Raw genomic sequence first — 17,095 nt, forward strand, 5'->3', positions numbered from 1 at the left:
CTGAATGTTTGTGTCCCTTCAAAATCTATATTGTCAATATCCTACCCAAAGACAATGGTATTAGGAGGTGGGGCATTTGGGAGGTGATTAGGTCATGAGAGCGGTGCCCCCATGAGTGGGATTAATGCCTGTAAAAGAGACCCCAGAGAGACCCTTAGCTCATCCCTCCTGCCATTTGTGAACCAGGAGTCTTGTCCTCATTAGGCATCAAATCTGCTGGCACATTGATCTTGGACATTCAGACTTTGAGGAGTAAATTTCTATTCCACTCAGTCTATAGTATTTTGTTTAAGCAGCTCAGACAAACTAAAACATATTGTTTAAAGGGAAGCAGAGAAATGGGTTAGCTTCTCTAAGGCCCAGGGGATACAAGCATGCATTAGAAACATTCTAATGGGAAATACTAGAGTGTACTCTGTTGGTGGTAGGGGTAAAGAGAACGCCCTCACCTCATTTCACATTTCCATGTAGAGGGGCCTCCACCAGAGTAACGTATTTGGCCTCTTGCCCTACAACTTACTCTTCACTCTTCACAGTGGAGGAGTGGGTTGACTAATCCATGGATGAAATACACTGGTCCTGTTTCCCAAGTTGATGGAGAGGATCTATGAAAAGTCTGAGAGCACGGGAAAACTCTCTCTCTTGCCTTCTTCTTTTCTGTGACAGACCAGGATGAGGAAGCATCCTGGTGAATGTTTCTGCTCTAGGCCTGAACTTTTGTGAAGGCTTCCCAAATGTCTAAACTGAAGTGGTAGCAGAGCGCTAGAAAGAGCTTGGGGCAACAATTTAAAGCTCAAACAATGGATTTTCAGTAATGGCGATAAAAATTTTGCTTCCGTTGTCTCCATTGATTCCATACTTGGTAGAAGAATAAAAATATGTTGTATATGGACCTGCTATGAATGGTTTAATAAAATGGGGATATGTGAAAGGAAGAATGGAAATTGGAGGGGCTAACACACTGAGTAGGCTGGACTTGAAATATCACCTGTCTATCATAACCAAAGAGAAAACAGAACATAAGGGTACAGATGCAGATATAGCAAGAAGATAGCTTTGGAATCAAGTCTTGACTCCATGATTTAGCTAGATGGCCTTGATTCCTTAGAATCTTTGAGTTTTATTTTCCTTACTTGTAAAATACGAATAATAATATGGATCACCATTAATTTGCTATGAAATGTATATGAGGTGCCCCATTAAAATGCTTAGCAAAACATCCAGCCCCTTAAAATAAGCAAATAAATAATAATAATATCTGGGGGTCCCTGGGTCCCTCAGTCAGTTGAGCATCTAACTCTTGATTTCAGCTCAGGTCATGGTCCCAGGGTCGTGGGAGCTTGCTTGGGATTCTCTCTCTCTAAAATGAATGAATGAATGAAATATATATAATCATAAATCTATATATACCAGGCCAGGTCAACTATAGAAATGTGAAGACAAGTGTAGATATACTTTTGGTGTCCAACAAAGTTGTTTAATTCATAGTTTGTATAATCATAAAGCCAAAGGGATCTTTCAACATCACAACTTTGTAAGGCTTTCTTTAGAAAAAAAAGCCTTTTTTGATGTTTGTTATTCAAAAAGCATTCCTGGTGTTCACCCCAGGCAAGATAAACATTTTGTTCTTACTGTCAGAAATTATGAACAATCTGGAACAGATGATTGTCTTGTTTCATACTTTCAGCTCCAGGAAAATTTAACCTCACTTAAAAATGGTAAGGTTTGCAGAGAATCTGAAAACAGGTTTTTTTTTTTTTTTATTGTAAAGAGTTTGTAGAGAGTCTTAGAACAGATACATTTAATTGCTTCTCCTAATTCTCTCTTTATTGATCATATAATTTAGACAGAAACCCTTATCAAGAGTTTCTCCCAAATTGTAATGAGTTTTCTCCATCAATATACAATAAATGTAACTAAAAATGTGTCATGAGAACATATTTCCTATTAGCCCTACCATTAATATTTTTCTCCACTAGTAAAAATTTCTTTATCAGGTATGCTAATAAATTAAATTGCCTACCGATTCCTTCTCAAGGAAGGTACTGCACTCAGGCTTGTTGAAGGGACAACTTTCAGAAAACCATGCACACCCAATTCTGCCTCCCTTTTTCCAAGGCAGGCATATGTGTGTATCCATGCAGAACTTGTTTCAAGATTAGGGTATAATTAGAGCACCAGAGTGGTTTAGTCGGTTAAGCATTTGACTCTTGATTTCAACTCAGGTCATGATCTTGGGGTGTATGAGATGGAGTCCCACATCGGGCTTTGCCCTAACAGTGCACAGCCTACTCGGGATCCTCTCTCTCCTTCTCTCTCTCTCTGCCCCTCTCCTGCTCTCTCTCTTAAAAAAGATTAAGGTATAATTTTGGGTGTCTGGGTGGCTCAGTCAGTTGAGGGTCAGACGTCAGCTCAGGTCATGCTCTCACGGCTCATGAGTTCAAGCATCTGGCTCACTGCTGTCAGCAGAGCCTGCTCCACACCCTCTGTTCCCATCTCTCTCTCTCTGCTTCTCCCTTGTTCGCACACACTCTCTCACAAATAAACATTGAAAAAAAGATTAAGGTATAACTTGCAGTCAGTAAAATGCATAGATTGAAGCATTCAGTTTCATGGTTTTGACAGTCGTACAGGTGCGTGCACACACGCACACACACCTTGATAGAGCATATTTCCTGCACCATGGAGAGCTCCCTTGTGCCCCTCTTGACAGCGAATCCCTTCAATCCCACGCCCGCCCAAACCCTTTCTAACTTCTATCCCCGTAGACTAGTATTTCCTGTGTTTGGATTTTGTTATATAGAATAATCCAGTATATTTTCTTTGTTTGGAGCTTGTGTGAGTTTTTTCACTCCACAGAATATTTTTTATTTTTATTTTTTTAATGTTTATTTATTTTTGAGAGAGAGAGAGAATGAGAGAGAGAAACAGAGTGTTTGAGCAGGGAGGGACAAAGAGAGGGAGACACAGAATCCCAATCAGGCTGCCGGCTCTGAGCTGTCAGCACTGAGCCCAACGATCTCACAAACTGTGAGATCATGACCTGAGCCACAGTTGGCCACTTAACTGACTGAGCCACCCTGGCACCCCATCCACTGAATATTTTCTAAACTAATTCATGTCATTTATAGAATCTGCAGTCTATTCCTTTTGATTGTTTATTAGCTTATATTGAACATTATTCTTTGGTGAGGCATCTTCTCATGACTTTTGTCCATTATTTTGTTGGGTTATTATCTTCTTATTGTTAATTTATAGATGGTACATGAATTCTTTATCAGATATAAGTATTCTGAATATATTTTCACAGTCAGTGGCTTATGTATTTATTATCTTGGTGGCATATTTTAATAACCACAATTTTAAAATTTTTATGAAATCCAACTTATTATTTATTTTAATATTAGTGCGTTTTGATTGAGTGTAAGTAATATTCGTCTACTCTGAGTCTAGAATGTTCTCTATGCTTTCTTCTAGAAGCTATAGGATTTGACCTTTTATCATTACACCTATAATACCTCTCAAGATTTAAGAATGGAATAAGGCAAGGCTCAAACTGTATGTACGTGTTTGTGTGTGTGTGCATTTAAGTCAGGTTTATTGACATGTAATTTATATGCAATGAAATTCACCTTTTTCAGGTGTGTTTGATGAGTTTTGATAAATGTATACATCTAACCTACACGACAATTGAGGTATAGAACATATTTATCAATTCAGGTTTCTAGATACATTTTCAATCAACTCTTTTTCTTTCTTGTACCCTTACCTCCTGGAAGCTGCTGATATATTTCTCTCCTTGTAGTTTTCCTCTTTCTAGAATGTCCTATAAATGGGATCATGAAAGCGTGCCTGGATGGCTGAGTCAGTTAAGTATCTGACTTAGGCTCAGGTTATGATCTCACGGTTTGTGAGTTCAAGCTCTGCATTGGGCTCTGTGTTGACAACGTGGAGCCTGCTTGGGATTCTCTGTCTTCATCTCTCTGCCCCTCCCCTGCTTGTGCTCTCTCTCTCAAAAATAAATAAACATAAAAAAATAAATTTAAAAAATGGGATCATGCAGTCCAAAGCCTTTTGTGTCTGGATTCGTTTACACAACACAATACCTTTGACATGTATCCATATTGTTGCATGTATGCATAGTTCATTCTTTTTATTGTTGGGTAGAATTTAAATTTATGGATTTACCACCATCCATTTATTCATTCACCAGTTGATGGACATTGGGTTGTTTCCAATTTGGGGCCATGATGAATAAAGCATTTATGAACATTTGTGTATGGATCTTTGTGTAGATATATGCTTCTAGTTCTCTAGATGTAGAATTACTGGATCATATGGAAAGTCTATGTTTAAAGTAATACAAAACTGTAAAACTGTTCTCCAAAAGTAATTTTCCCTTTCCACCAGCACCGTGTGAGAGTTTCAGCTGCTTACATTATTCCCAGTATTTGATATTTTTGTCCTTTTAATTTGGGCCATTGTAGTGAGAGTGCAGTGATATTGTGGTTGTAATTTGCATTTTCATGATGAGTGCTGACAGTATTTTTTTCCATGGGTTTATTTATACATCTCCTTTAGGAAAATCTCACTGCAACATTATTTTTAAATTTAATTGAATTGTTTTCCTATTATTGAGTTATAAGACTTCTTTATATAGGCTAACCATATGTCTTTTAGCAGCTTTGGGTTTGCATTAGTTTCAACCAGTGTGTGTGTGTGTGTGTGTGTGTGTGTGTGTGTGTGTGTGTGATTATGAAAAGGTGTTGAAATTTGTCAAATGCTTTTTATGCATTTATTGAAGTAATTCAATGCTTTTCCTTTTTGAGCCTACTGAAATGATAGTTCATCTTGTTTGATATTTGAATATTAAACAAATTTTGTATTCTTGAAATAAACCTCTCTTGATAATATACTGCCTTTGTTTATTGCTGGATTCAATTTGACAGAATTTTGTTAAAGATTTATGTGTCCACGTCCAGTAACCATGGAGGTGACTGGTCTGCAGTTTTCTTATAATATCTTTTTCTGATTTGGGTATCAGTATAATGCTACCTTCATAAAATAATTTAGGAAGTATTCAATTCTGTTTTATTTTATGGAAGTTTGAACAGGATTGGTATTACTACCTCCTCGAATGTTTTGTAAAATTCATCAACAAAACCATTGGTGCAGGGGTATTGTGTGTGTGTGTGAGTGCATGTGTGCGTGTGTGTGTGTGTGTGCATGCAAATATTTATAATTATGAATTGAATTTCTTTAATAATAAGGGCTATTCAGGTTATTATTTTTTCACAAGTGAATAAGCTTTACTACCTAACACCTCTCAAAAAGTGAATACTTTTCATCTAAGCTATAGAATATGTTGAGTCTTCTCTGTTTCTTATTGGCTAGAGGTGTACAATTTTATTGGTCATTCCAGAGAACTAGTTTTTTATTTTATTGATTTTCTTTTTTTTATTTTCACTTTTACATGTCATTGATTATTCATTTTCCCCATTTTCCTGCTTATCTTAAGTTTACCTTGCTCATTTATTTTTTCTGGTTTCTTTTTTTTTTTTAAACAGGTTTTTAACACTTATTTATCTTTGAGAGATGGAGAGAAACAGAGTGTGAGTGGGGGAAGGGCAGAGAGAGGGAAGGAGACACAGAATCTGAAGCAGGCTCCAGGCTCCAAGCTGTCAGCACAGAGTCCAATGCGGGGCTCAAACTCACAAACCATGGGCTCATGACCTGAGACAAAGTCAGACACTTAACCGAATGAGCCACCCAGGCATCCCTATTTTCTCTGGTTTCTTAAGGCAATAGCTTAAATCAGAGGTTGGCAAATTACAGCCCATGGCCCATTTATGCATGGCCTCTGAACTAAAACCGTTTTTTTTTTTTTTTTACATTTTAAAGGGCAGTGAAAAAAAAAACAGTCAATAGAGATCATCTATGAGTCACAAAGCCCAAAATGTTTACTATTTGGTCGTTAATTTTCAAAGTTTACCAATTCCTGGCTTTATTTATTTGAGTCTTTTTAAATATCAGCATTTAAAACTACAAATTTCCCTTTATTCAGCAGGATCCCACAACTCTGTTACAATGTTTTGTCCTCTTCATTTGAATAAAAGATTTTCCAATTTTCCTTGTGATTTCTTTTTTGCCCTAAAGATTATTAACTGTTTCTTAATTTCCAAATGTTTGGTTATTCATTTCTATCTAGTTAAATCCTACTGTGGTCAGAAATGTATTTTATGTGCTTTTAGTCCTTTTAAGTTTATTAAGAGTTGATTAAGTGCCCAGAATAAAGGTTGTCTTAGTAAATATTCCACTTACACTTGAAAATAATTTGTATTCTGCTGTGTTTGGGTGTTTTATATACGTCAATTATGGAGGCTCTTTTTTTTTTCTATACATACATCTGGGTTTTCAGCACCTTTTGTTTAAAAATACTTGTTGAAAATTATGTTCTTTCCATCCATTTAATTAACAGAGAGTGCCTTGGCTAAAATTCGATTGAAAATCTGTAGGCTTTATGGTTAATATAAAAGCTTTTTGCTTTTTGGTCTTTCTACATATCATGAGGTTACTTGGAAATAGTTGGTTCCTAAAGTGGTTTCCCTAGAAAGTAGAGGGTATTAAATACCTCTTGTACACAACTTTAAAGTCTTTTGGTTTCATCTCACATTCCAGTACTACCCTGTGACCAATTTAGAGCAGGTTTTAATTGACCTGTTTCACCTAGATAGGACTTTCTAACATCTGCTTACAAATTTAGGAGTTTTTATTAAATACTTGAAAATGGGTAAAAAAAAAAAAAGAAAGAAAGGAAGAAAATATGTAGACTCTGTCCTTCTGGTTGTCTTAAAACATTTATTTTCAAGTATCCAAGATTAATTTATTTTTCCAGCTAGAAAAATGGTAAGAATGCCTTGAGCATTAGTCTCCTGCAACGTGACAGTTTGTTAGCAAAGAAAAATGCCTTCAGTCTTTCTTTGAACATTGCCATCAGATTTGACAGTAATGTCTACTCCAATGACTATAGTAGGGAATTCTTTAAAATAATCGTAAGCTTATCATAATGTCATTTATGAATAGGCGAATAAGTTAAGTAGAAATGAAGTTGATTCTAAAGCTGAATGATTTTTGAAGCTCCAAAATTTTCGAGTTGAATTTCTAAAGCTTTGATTCCTCTTTATCACTTTCTGTTTTTTCTTTTACTTGCTATTCCCAGGCAATGTTATTTCTCCAGAGGCAACATTATAAAAAGAATATCATCTTGTTTACTTTTGATCTGAATGAAATTATGAAAGGGCTATTGACCAAGAGCCTAAATAAAGCCAAACTATCAGTAATCTAGAATCGTCAGACATTTTTGCTTGCTTGAGAGTATATTTGATGCTAACAGATTAATTTATGACTGTTCAGTATCTTGGCCGTTCCCTTTTTTCACATCTAAAGTAAGTAATGGGTTCTTTATTCAAATGGATTTTTAAGAAAAGAAGTAGAATTTTTACTTGATTGGACTAATATTGAAATTGGAATTCCAGAAAGAGATTTTCTGAAATGGCTCGATCAACTGAGATGGAAGGTCTATTTGTTAATGTTTTAAGCAAATGCCTACAGCTTCAGAAACCTACTTCATGCAGGGCCTGGAGGGGTCTTTCTGAATTGAGGGTCTGGAGAGCCACAGTCTTGGAGCTCCATGGTCCAGGGCCAGCTCTTTGATCCAGTGTGACATTGGTTTCCGTGTATTATAATGCAGTGAGTGAGGTATTTCCCAATGGGGAGCTTCCTGACTCTACCCCATGATTAAACTGAATGTGCATGTGTGTCCGATGCTATGGCAAGTAACGCTTGCAAAATCCTGGCCGCAGGACCTGGCAGCAGCAAGTCAGTACCGCTCTATTTAGAAAGTACCTCCAAAGATATGACACTCTTTTTTTAGTCTCCAACATTGGTTAGAGCAAGAAAAAGTTGCCGTGAGCACAACTAGAAAATCAACATGAATCAGCAAGGATGTTCATCTTTACATTATTTAAAGGCTTATTGGCATCAATGAAGTTTTCACAACTATGAGTTGAAGTGCTGTTGGAACACTTCCCATGGTAATCAGCAGCCGCAGCAAAGAGACAGATAGACGTTAAGAGCAATCCTACATCCATTGTAACTATGGGGAATAAGTGATCTGTTCAGAAATGATACCATTAGAAGATTTGTAAGCAAGAGCTTCAGGAGGTTTATAACTAAATATTCATATCTGAAAATTGAGTTTTCCCTTCCTGAAAAAGAAATTTTCATACTCAAAATGATTTGAAAGGACATCCACCCCGCTGAAAACCAGTGACATAATTTTTGAAGGCATATATATTTTCCCATCTTACATTAATACAAAAGTAAACTAATAAAGAGCTCTTTCCTTTGTTTATCCAGTGATTTTGGAAATGCTATTATTAACCTACTAGAATGTCTGCATTCATTAATTATGACTTAGTAAAGAGAAGATATTAAAATAATTGATGCAAATAGCTACCTAATTTAATTATAAACTTTCACCTTGAATAGCCATCTCAACGTGCTTTAAAGAATCTGTTTACTTCAGTAGAGATATTTCCAAGTTTTGTATACTTATGTAGGATTACAGACTTTATGGCAATCATGTATATTATCATAATATATAAATATTATTTTGTAACATTTGTGGTTTGACCCAGGCAAATTTTAATAAAGCATAAATCCAATATAACATATACCTTTCTCCAAATTATTTCAAGTTAATGCAAGTATGTTCTCCCATGAAAAGATGTCTAAATAATTGCAAAAATCTAGAATTTTTTTAAAGACCTTGAAAATAAAAAGGGAAAAGCATTGGATCTGGAAGCAGGTGATCCAGGCTTAAATTTTGGCTTTGAGGGCAAGGCGCTTTGTAACTCTGCTCACTCCTCACTGGATGAGTCCTAGTCCTCCTTCTGTCTTTGGGCATTATGCCAAAGACTGCATGGTCTGAGAGCAACTTTGAGGGCCACACAAATCATATGAAGCTCAAGAGGCAGAAACTTACAAGATTAATTTCAATTAGGAAATTGAAATTGACCCAATCCATATTCAACCCACAACCAATAACCTCTAGATTTTGAAATATCTCCCTTGAATCTCTTTTATTTATCTCTTTATTTGGTTAGATTCTTAAGGAAAAGCACAGATTTATCACAAATAAGTATTGATGAACTTTTATTCAATTTTTTGGTTGCATTTAACACAATCTTCTGGAGAGAGATTTTTCTGTTTTTGAGTAAGATTTCACAAGAATTTATATTGTGTCCTTTAGGTAACTTAACATAGATAATATTGAGTTTATCACCATGATGTTTGTTATTAATCTTTTTATTAGAAAAGTACCCCTAAAACCTTAGTTTGCGGGAGGAAAATATAAAACTATTAGAATTCTTATACAAAGCATCTGCTGTACTTGGGTTTGCACCTCAGGACCTTTGAACTTGCTGTTCCTCTTCTTAGAACATTTTCTCCAGGTATCCATATGGATGTGCCCTCTATTCCTTCATATCTCTGTTAAAATCTCACCTCATCACTGAAGTCCTCTTCATGTTCTTCTAGAAAGCACCCTTATCCATATTTCTCCTTCACATGGCTTGCTTTTGTGCTATAGCCCTTGACCCTCTCTGCTATTATGTATTTGTTTTTGTGTTCACTATTTCCTTCACTAGAATGGAAGTTAGTGAAGTCACAGACTTTTTTTATTTGTTGAGTTAATTAGTAACTAATGAGAAAAGCAAGACATATATTTTGCATTTATATCCAAGAAATGAAAAGCTTTGGATTGTCTAATTATACTTAAGAATAACAAAAAGATATAGTATATTTATAGTAGAGTTATAAATATTGTGTGTGTCTGCTCTGACAGTGGCCATTCAGGTCTCTTGCTTTTATTTATTTTTAAGTTTATTTATTTATTTAGAGAGAGAAAGAGAGAGCAAGGGAGGGAGAGAGAGAGAGAGAGAGAGAGAATCTCAAGCAGACTCCATACTGCTAGCACAGAGCCTGACATGGGGCTTGAACTCATGAACTGTGAGATCATGACCTGAACCAAGATCAAGAGTCGGGAGTTCAACTGATTGAGTCACACAGATGTCCTATCAGGTATCTATTAAATAGCCAAATGGAGATTTTGAGTAGGCAGTTACCTGTGTATTCTCTTAGGAGAGAAGTGTGGTTGAGGATATCATTGGGTATTATCAGTGTGTATGATGCTAATGTACTCTACAGTACTTGGTGAGATCACTAGAAGAACAAGCATACATAGAAGAGGGAGGAAGTCCAATGACCAAACCCAGGGCACTCATCATTATATGGGAGTGTGACCCTGGGAACACACTGTCATGAGAAGCAACCGAGTGCAGAGAAACTGAGCAGTCTGCAGTGGGTGAGGGTCCAGGCTGGGGCCCTGCCACCAGGGCTCCAATGTCCTTCATGATAAGATGTTGGGGGACCCTTGTCTCTTTTCTGTGTAGTTGATACTGTTGGTGTGAAGAGATAGCATCAAAACCTTTCTCCAGGGCCTTGCCAAGGGAATCAAAGTCTCTGTCTGGGCTATTTGTGCCATCTTGAAGCTAGATGCTCAAATCCAGGACAAAAGAGAGCAGCAGAATTGAAGAAAGGCAAATAGTATCTTGTCACCATAGAGGGAACAGGCATAGTGCACAAGCAGGAGATGGAGCCATGTATTGTTCCTGGAATTTTCCAGTGCTGCGTTTGGAAGGCAGAGTCTTCTAGTGTGTTCTCACTTGTTTCATCAGGTGTGTATCCCTGAGCTTCAGTCAGTAACAGCACACATTTCTGGTGATCCAGAGCCACTTGGAGATGTTTGCTCTTGGTTGGAACTCATTCTCACATCAATTTCCAGTGTGCTTTGGGTTCTCCCCCTCTGTGCTTAGCAGAGCAGCCAGTGCCATTTGGTTTCCAGATAGAGTTGATCTGGCTTTTGAGGTATCAGGGAGAAATCCTTCCCCCATTCCCTAGTCTCAGCAAAACAATTGCTCACGTGTTCTTCAGCAGTTTGCTATGGACTCTCTTCATGAAGGGGATGTTGTGAGTCTCTTTCCCACCCATCTTTCTGGTCCCCTGATTATTCTGCATATGTCCCTCTCTACTCCTAAACTGCTTTGAACATCCTAGTTCAATAAAGGAATCAAAACCCACCAGTGGCTATCGGTCTGAAAGTCACTGGCCTTACTAGCTTCGATGTGGTTTGCCCTTGACTTTTCTCATAGGAACGCAGTCCCTGTATATTACCTCTCTCTCCTCCTTCCTTTACTCATATCAACTTAATAGCATAGCAAAGAGCCCGCCGCACCTCTTCCTGGTGGTCTTCTTAAGCAACAGACTCTTCCACAAGACCTTCTACCTGCAGTCTGCCCTGAACCCGGATCCTCCTCAGAGGGGTTCCCTTCATTGAGTGGGTGTGTGTCGGCCCTGGAGCCACCTGCATCCAGAGGGTGGGGGGGACTAGAACGACCCTACAGCAGCTCCCTGTTCCTGGGTCTCCCTGATCACCTTGCCCCACTCTGCCCAGGGCCCTCTGTATATTCCCTTCTCCTGGAAGAACTGGGATTTTTGTCTTTGGTGACTGTAAGGCACAATCTTCCTGACACCCATTTGTGGATTTTTAACACCACCCTAAACCTGAAAGAGCCCCAGGGTTTTCCCCATGCTTTTCTAACACTTGCCGGCCTCTGTGTCTAGACTGATGTGAATCCTTGTTTTTCTCCCTGTGCCCTTTATCGTATCACCTCCCCACCCTACCCCCCATTGTCCTTGGATGAATGGACTTTGTAATTCAAGCCACTCCATTTTATACATTTATTTCTGTTGGTTTTCTGTTATAAGGGCTAAAGGCAGACTGCCCCAAGATAGGCCACTTCAGGATGAAGATGATTTTGAGTTAAAAAGCAATCAAAGGGCAGCAGCTATGAACAGCTTTTTACTTCCTCCTCACCTGCCTAAAAAGAATTTAGACAGAGGGTTTGCTCCAGGAAGAGAGCGAAGGATACAAGCAGACAAATGTTCACCCTTAGCCCAGAAGGCTCACCTATAGCCTGAGTAGCTTCCATAAGGATCAAATATAATACGTGCTGGTCACTACATTCTTAAAGGGTCTCAGACTGCCCTGTATGTCTCACTGATAGTTAATAACCAACTGAATGAGAAATCTTGCAAAAGTAGTTTTACAAGTAGAAATTTGAAGAAGACATTTATGATCTAACACTCGATGTACATTCACCCGACCCCCACGCCCCTTGAGCACTGGGCACGTAACTGTCAACCTCACATGGCAAAATTGCAGCTTTCTGCCCACAGGCCCTGTCCCCATCCTACTCAGATAAACTTACTAAGTTGCACTGTAAACATGTCAAGAACTCTTTCTTAGCGTTGCACTCGGCAATCCCACAACTCTATCACCATAGTAACTGCTTTATGATACAAAAGAGGTAGGTAGACTGGAGGAACCCAGCAAGGCCCGTTTGATCAAAGTCCTCTGTGTGCTCTTGTCGTGAACTGGTCCAGCCAACATTTGTTTACCAAACATTTACTCTCTTCCACCTTCCTGTGAAGTGTATTCCTTTCCTTCCAAGCTCCAGATCCCTGCCCCCTTCTCTTCAGTTCAGAATGACATATATACTTCATTTTGCCTGTCTTTGGAATTTCATGTCTGTGTGGATTCTCAGTTCATATGAAACTAAATTTGATCTTCTCCTGTTAATCTGTCTCCTGTCAATCTGATTCTTAGCTCAGCTAGAAGGACCTTAAAAAGCAGAAGAAATTCTTCTCCTCTGACACTGTGAGCCCATACACTGGATGTGGGGAGTGACGGAAAATCTCAGTTGTTGTTAGACACCTGTAACTCAGCTTAGCTTGTGGGCTCTCTTGCTCCACTGGGGCAGAGGTGGGGAGCAGCCCGAGGAGATGGAATTGGAAGAAAAATCTCCACACAGAGCGATCTGTTAGATTTTGAGGAGTGATTCTCTTCCTTCTCCTGGAAGGAGAAACGGCTTTTCTCACTCATGCTTTAAAATACTCAAATGTCCATCCGCTGATGAATGGATCAAGAAGATGTGGTATATACATATATATAATGTATACATACACATTCCATTGTGTATGTATACACACACACACACACACACACACACACACGCACAATGGAATGCTACTCAGCAGTGAAGAATTAAATCTTGCCATTTGCAACAACGTGGATGGAATTAGAGGGTATTATGCTAAGCAAAATAAGTCAGTCAGAGAAAGACAGATATCATATGTTCTCACTCTTATGTGGAAGTTGAGAAACTTAACAGAAGATCATGGAGGGATGGAAAGAAAAAAATATATAGTTACAAACAAAAAGGGAGGCAAACCATAAGAGATTTTAAATTCAGAGAACAAAGTGAAGGTGGAAGGCAGTGGGAAGGTGGGGAAGGGGGTGATGGGCATAGAGAAGGGCACTTGCTGGATGAGCACTGGGTGTTATATAGAAACCAACATGACAATAAACTATATTTTTAAAAATACACTTTAAAAATAAACTTAAAAAATAAAATGCCATAGTTAAACTTGAGCTGTCTTGCCTCTACCAAACCCCACAAAAATCAAGTCTGTTACCAGGTACCAATGTAACCTTTTGTAGCTCACTTTAACTATGGATCTCTGTTGCTTTCTGTGTAAAATGAAGCAAGTAAACTGAAAAACGCCAAGATCTCTTGTAGCTTTGAAATTCTCATCTACTTTTTCTCCCTCTACAGACTGTTCCAGACAGAAAACTTAAATCTGAAGTTCTAAGTCTTCCAATAATGTTCAACACAGGTAATTTAAAGACATCAAAATATTGTAAAAGCACAGCAAACCAATGGTGCTGAGATTTCAAGGTCTAGTTCACTACTTACTGGAAGAAAATTAGAGCAAAAAATAAAGAAGCAAGGATTATGGTTAAAAATAGATAAAGAGTAGGTGGCAGGATATATAATTGTATAGACGTCTGAGAAATATAAAGGCTGGAAAATGAGTTTAATATTAAAATGTCAAAGAAAGAGTCTGTAAGGAATAATTGAAGGTCAAGAGTAAGCCAGAGAACCTTTGGCTGAAGAAGCCATAAATCTACAGAACAGGAACAAATACAGGAAATATAAATCTGTTTAAAATGTTTATTTAAACAAATGAAGGCTATAAAGCATGTAATGACTAGAATAAAGAAGAGGGAAAGTAATTAGCATTCACTGAATACCTATTATGTGTCAGGCATTGGGCCAGGTGGCTTACATAGCCTAGTAATTTGAGTTCATTGAAGACTTAAAAAAGGAAACTAGGACAGTCATGAATAATGATCATTCATTACGCACAAGCCTGCAGGATTCAAAGACGTTGCTTGGTGGTCCTACCGAGATGTAGGACTTCAGCATAGGCTTGTCCTCTATAGTTTCCAATTTCTCAGGTGAGTGTGATGCACATCCAAGCTTGAAAATCACAGGTCCAACCCACATCCTTTACCCTGGCAGGTTCACATTCAATGGGTGAAAACAATACATTGCTCTAATTGTGTGCAAGAGAGTGGAAGGTTGAGGGGATGTGGGAAGACACCTCCCACCCCTGAGAAGAGCTGGAAAATGGAAGGGAGAGGGGAAATCAAAGAATTCCCAAAGGCTGGACCAGATCTGGCTACTGAGGAAGTCTCGTTTAGGTGGTGAGGATTTTAACTAGGATGAGAATAGAGAGGAAGATAATGTCCAATTTCACTAATCTTAACTGCTGGTCAGGGTAATATCAGTATGGGTCAAGCAGAGCTGGAGAATGACAAGGTCCTTAGCTTAGAAGAGTTATTGCCAAGTACAAATTACCTTATGCCACAGTTCTATCTGTGTTTGTATCCAGGACGCTGGGAGGTGGGCAGGCAGGCACCCCAGGCAGGTGGCAGTGTTGAGGTCCCACAGCAGCTGGGCCATACAAGGGCAATTCTTAGCTGTGTCCCATGGAGAGAGGATGGAAGTAAGAGGAATTAAGCAGCTCAACAGGGTCCCAAACAAGGGAGCAGTGTTCAGACCTCAGTGGCTTCCATAGTCACCAGGAGCTAGAGCAAATATGAGATGTCAAGTCAGGGGGGCCCTCCTACCAAATGGAAAGGCACAGGGAGGCCAAGGAGGGAAACCAAAATCTTGCAGGTACACCCCTAGGAATCTACACCAGGACCCCAGTCCCCAGATCCCCCTTGGGTGGAAGACAAGCCCCTGCTCCAAAGGCAGGTGACCTGCTCTGAATCCCAGCTTCGCCGCTATGCTAGCGTGACTTTGGCCAAGTTACTAAACCTCTATGAGCCTAATTTTCTGCCTGTAAGATGAGACTCAGAATCACAGTGCTACCCCGTAGGGTTTTGGTTAGGATTAACTGAAGTAAGAGATGCGTATTTCACAAGGAAGAGCCACTCAAGAGAGTTAGAAAACGTTCCACAGGGTTAGCTGTAATTGTTACCAGGAGCTGGTGCAAAACATTAGCCAGGCCAGGGCTGCGGAGCTTGGAGGGTGGGGACAATGGATAATGGGGGAGGGGCGGGGCGGACCTAAAATTTCCGGGGCAACCCGGAAATGCGAATTCGAACTACAGGGTTTGAAAAGAAGAGGGGACTGGAGTCACGCAATAAAGGACAGGTTGAGAGGTCTGGGTGACAGGCTGTGGAGAAGCCAAGGGCCCCCATGGAAGCGACTGCGGTGATGTGGTTACTGCACCAGAAATAGACCATATTTCTGGAGAGAGGCTTTGGGAAGAAGAAAAGAACGAGTCAGAGGTACTGGGATCTGAAACTGCAAAGAGACTAATCAAAGCCCCGGGTGGGGTTTGTGGATCCATCCTTAGGAGCTGAGAGAGGTGCCCAGGTTGGGGAAAGGGGCACACAGAGGAAGACTGCAGGGAGGGAGCACACAGCAAGGAGGAGAAGAATCGGGACGGAGCCGGGACAGCTCCATGCATGGAGGGCAGCAGAAATGAGGAAGGGACAAAAAGCCATATTACCAAGCACCTGAGTGTAGGCGGGGTGCAGGTGGGCTTGGGGACGCCCAGGAGCTCATCACTCACTTCGATGGCCGGTGGGAGAAACAGCCTCTCTCGCTTGGGCCTTAACCTTCCTCTTCAGTGAAAAGGGAGTTAACAAGTGATCTCTTAGGGCCTTTTGTCCTGTGAAATGCTATGTGGAACCAGAACGGTGGGGCAGGAACCGGGCCGTGCGGAATGTTAGAGCTCTTTAAATGGAAGGCAGTGAGGGACACTCTTTTTCAGAATCTTTAAGGTGAAAGGAACTTGCTTCAAAGACCAGCAAGGTCAAAGGAAGGGGGTCCAGTAGCCACAGATGCAGAGTTCTGACCTGCCTTCCGGTGGAAAAAGATCAGGTGAAAATAGAGGGGGTGATAGAATAAAATCAGCCGAAGAATCCAATGAGGGGTGTCCTTTCTCTCGGTAGTGTCTGTGAAGCATTCTGGTTCTTACAGATCGACTTGAACCAACTAAGGCCGGGAGAGGTATAAGACCCAGGACCATAGGGTGTCTTGGAAATTAAGAAAGTCCTTTTTGGGGAGTATAAATATGCATTTAAACATTTTAAGGTTTTGGTTAACTGCTTATGATTTTCTGTGGACTAGCAAAATAACTAGGTTTTCACATCTGTATGCTGCAGGAAACTTGAACCACGTTGTTTGTTCCTCCTACTAATGAAGTCAGTAGGCCACAGTCTCAATATATAACATGTGCGTGAGATTTCACATTCATGGACCTTAAGATGAAATGAAGTTTAATTTCACTAAACTTCATAAAAGTTTCATTTCATAAAAGCCTAGACTTTCTATGGTGTGTTGGCAATGACAAAGCTAACAATTTCTTTATTATAGGGTTCTACTTCACTGTAAAATTGTTCTGGGCAAACTAACTGTAAGTCTATGGGCCCTATCATCATGAAAGCACATTTAAGGGAAAACTGTTTAGAAAAATCTCAGCAGATAATCATTCAGATCATTTAGTGGGCTTGGGCCTTTAACAAGAAACAGAAGATTTCTCCAAAAAA

At 39.5% G+C, this 17,095-nt stretch overlaps 1 pseudogene; it reads left to right on the top strand.

Moving 5' to 3' along the window:
* Positions 1 to 17,095, top strand: part of LOC120246636 — a 187,398-nt pseudogene that overhangs the window by 149,439 nt on the left and 20,864 nt on the right.

Source organism: Hyaena hyaena, unplaced genomic scaffold (genome assembly GCF_003009895.1).
Source record: "Hyaena hyaena isolate Hyena2069 unplaced genomic scaffold, ASM300989v1 scaffold_475, whole genome shotgun sequence".
Classification (NCBI taxonomy): Eukaryota; Metazoa; Chordata; class Mammalia; order Carnivora; family Hyaenidae; genus Hyaena; species Hyaena hyaena.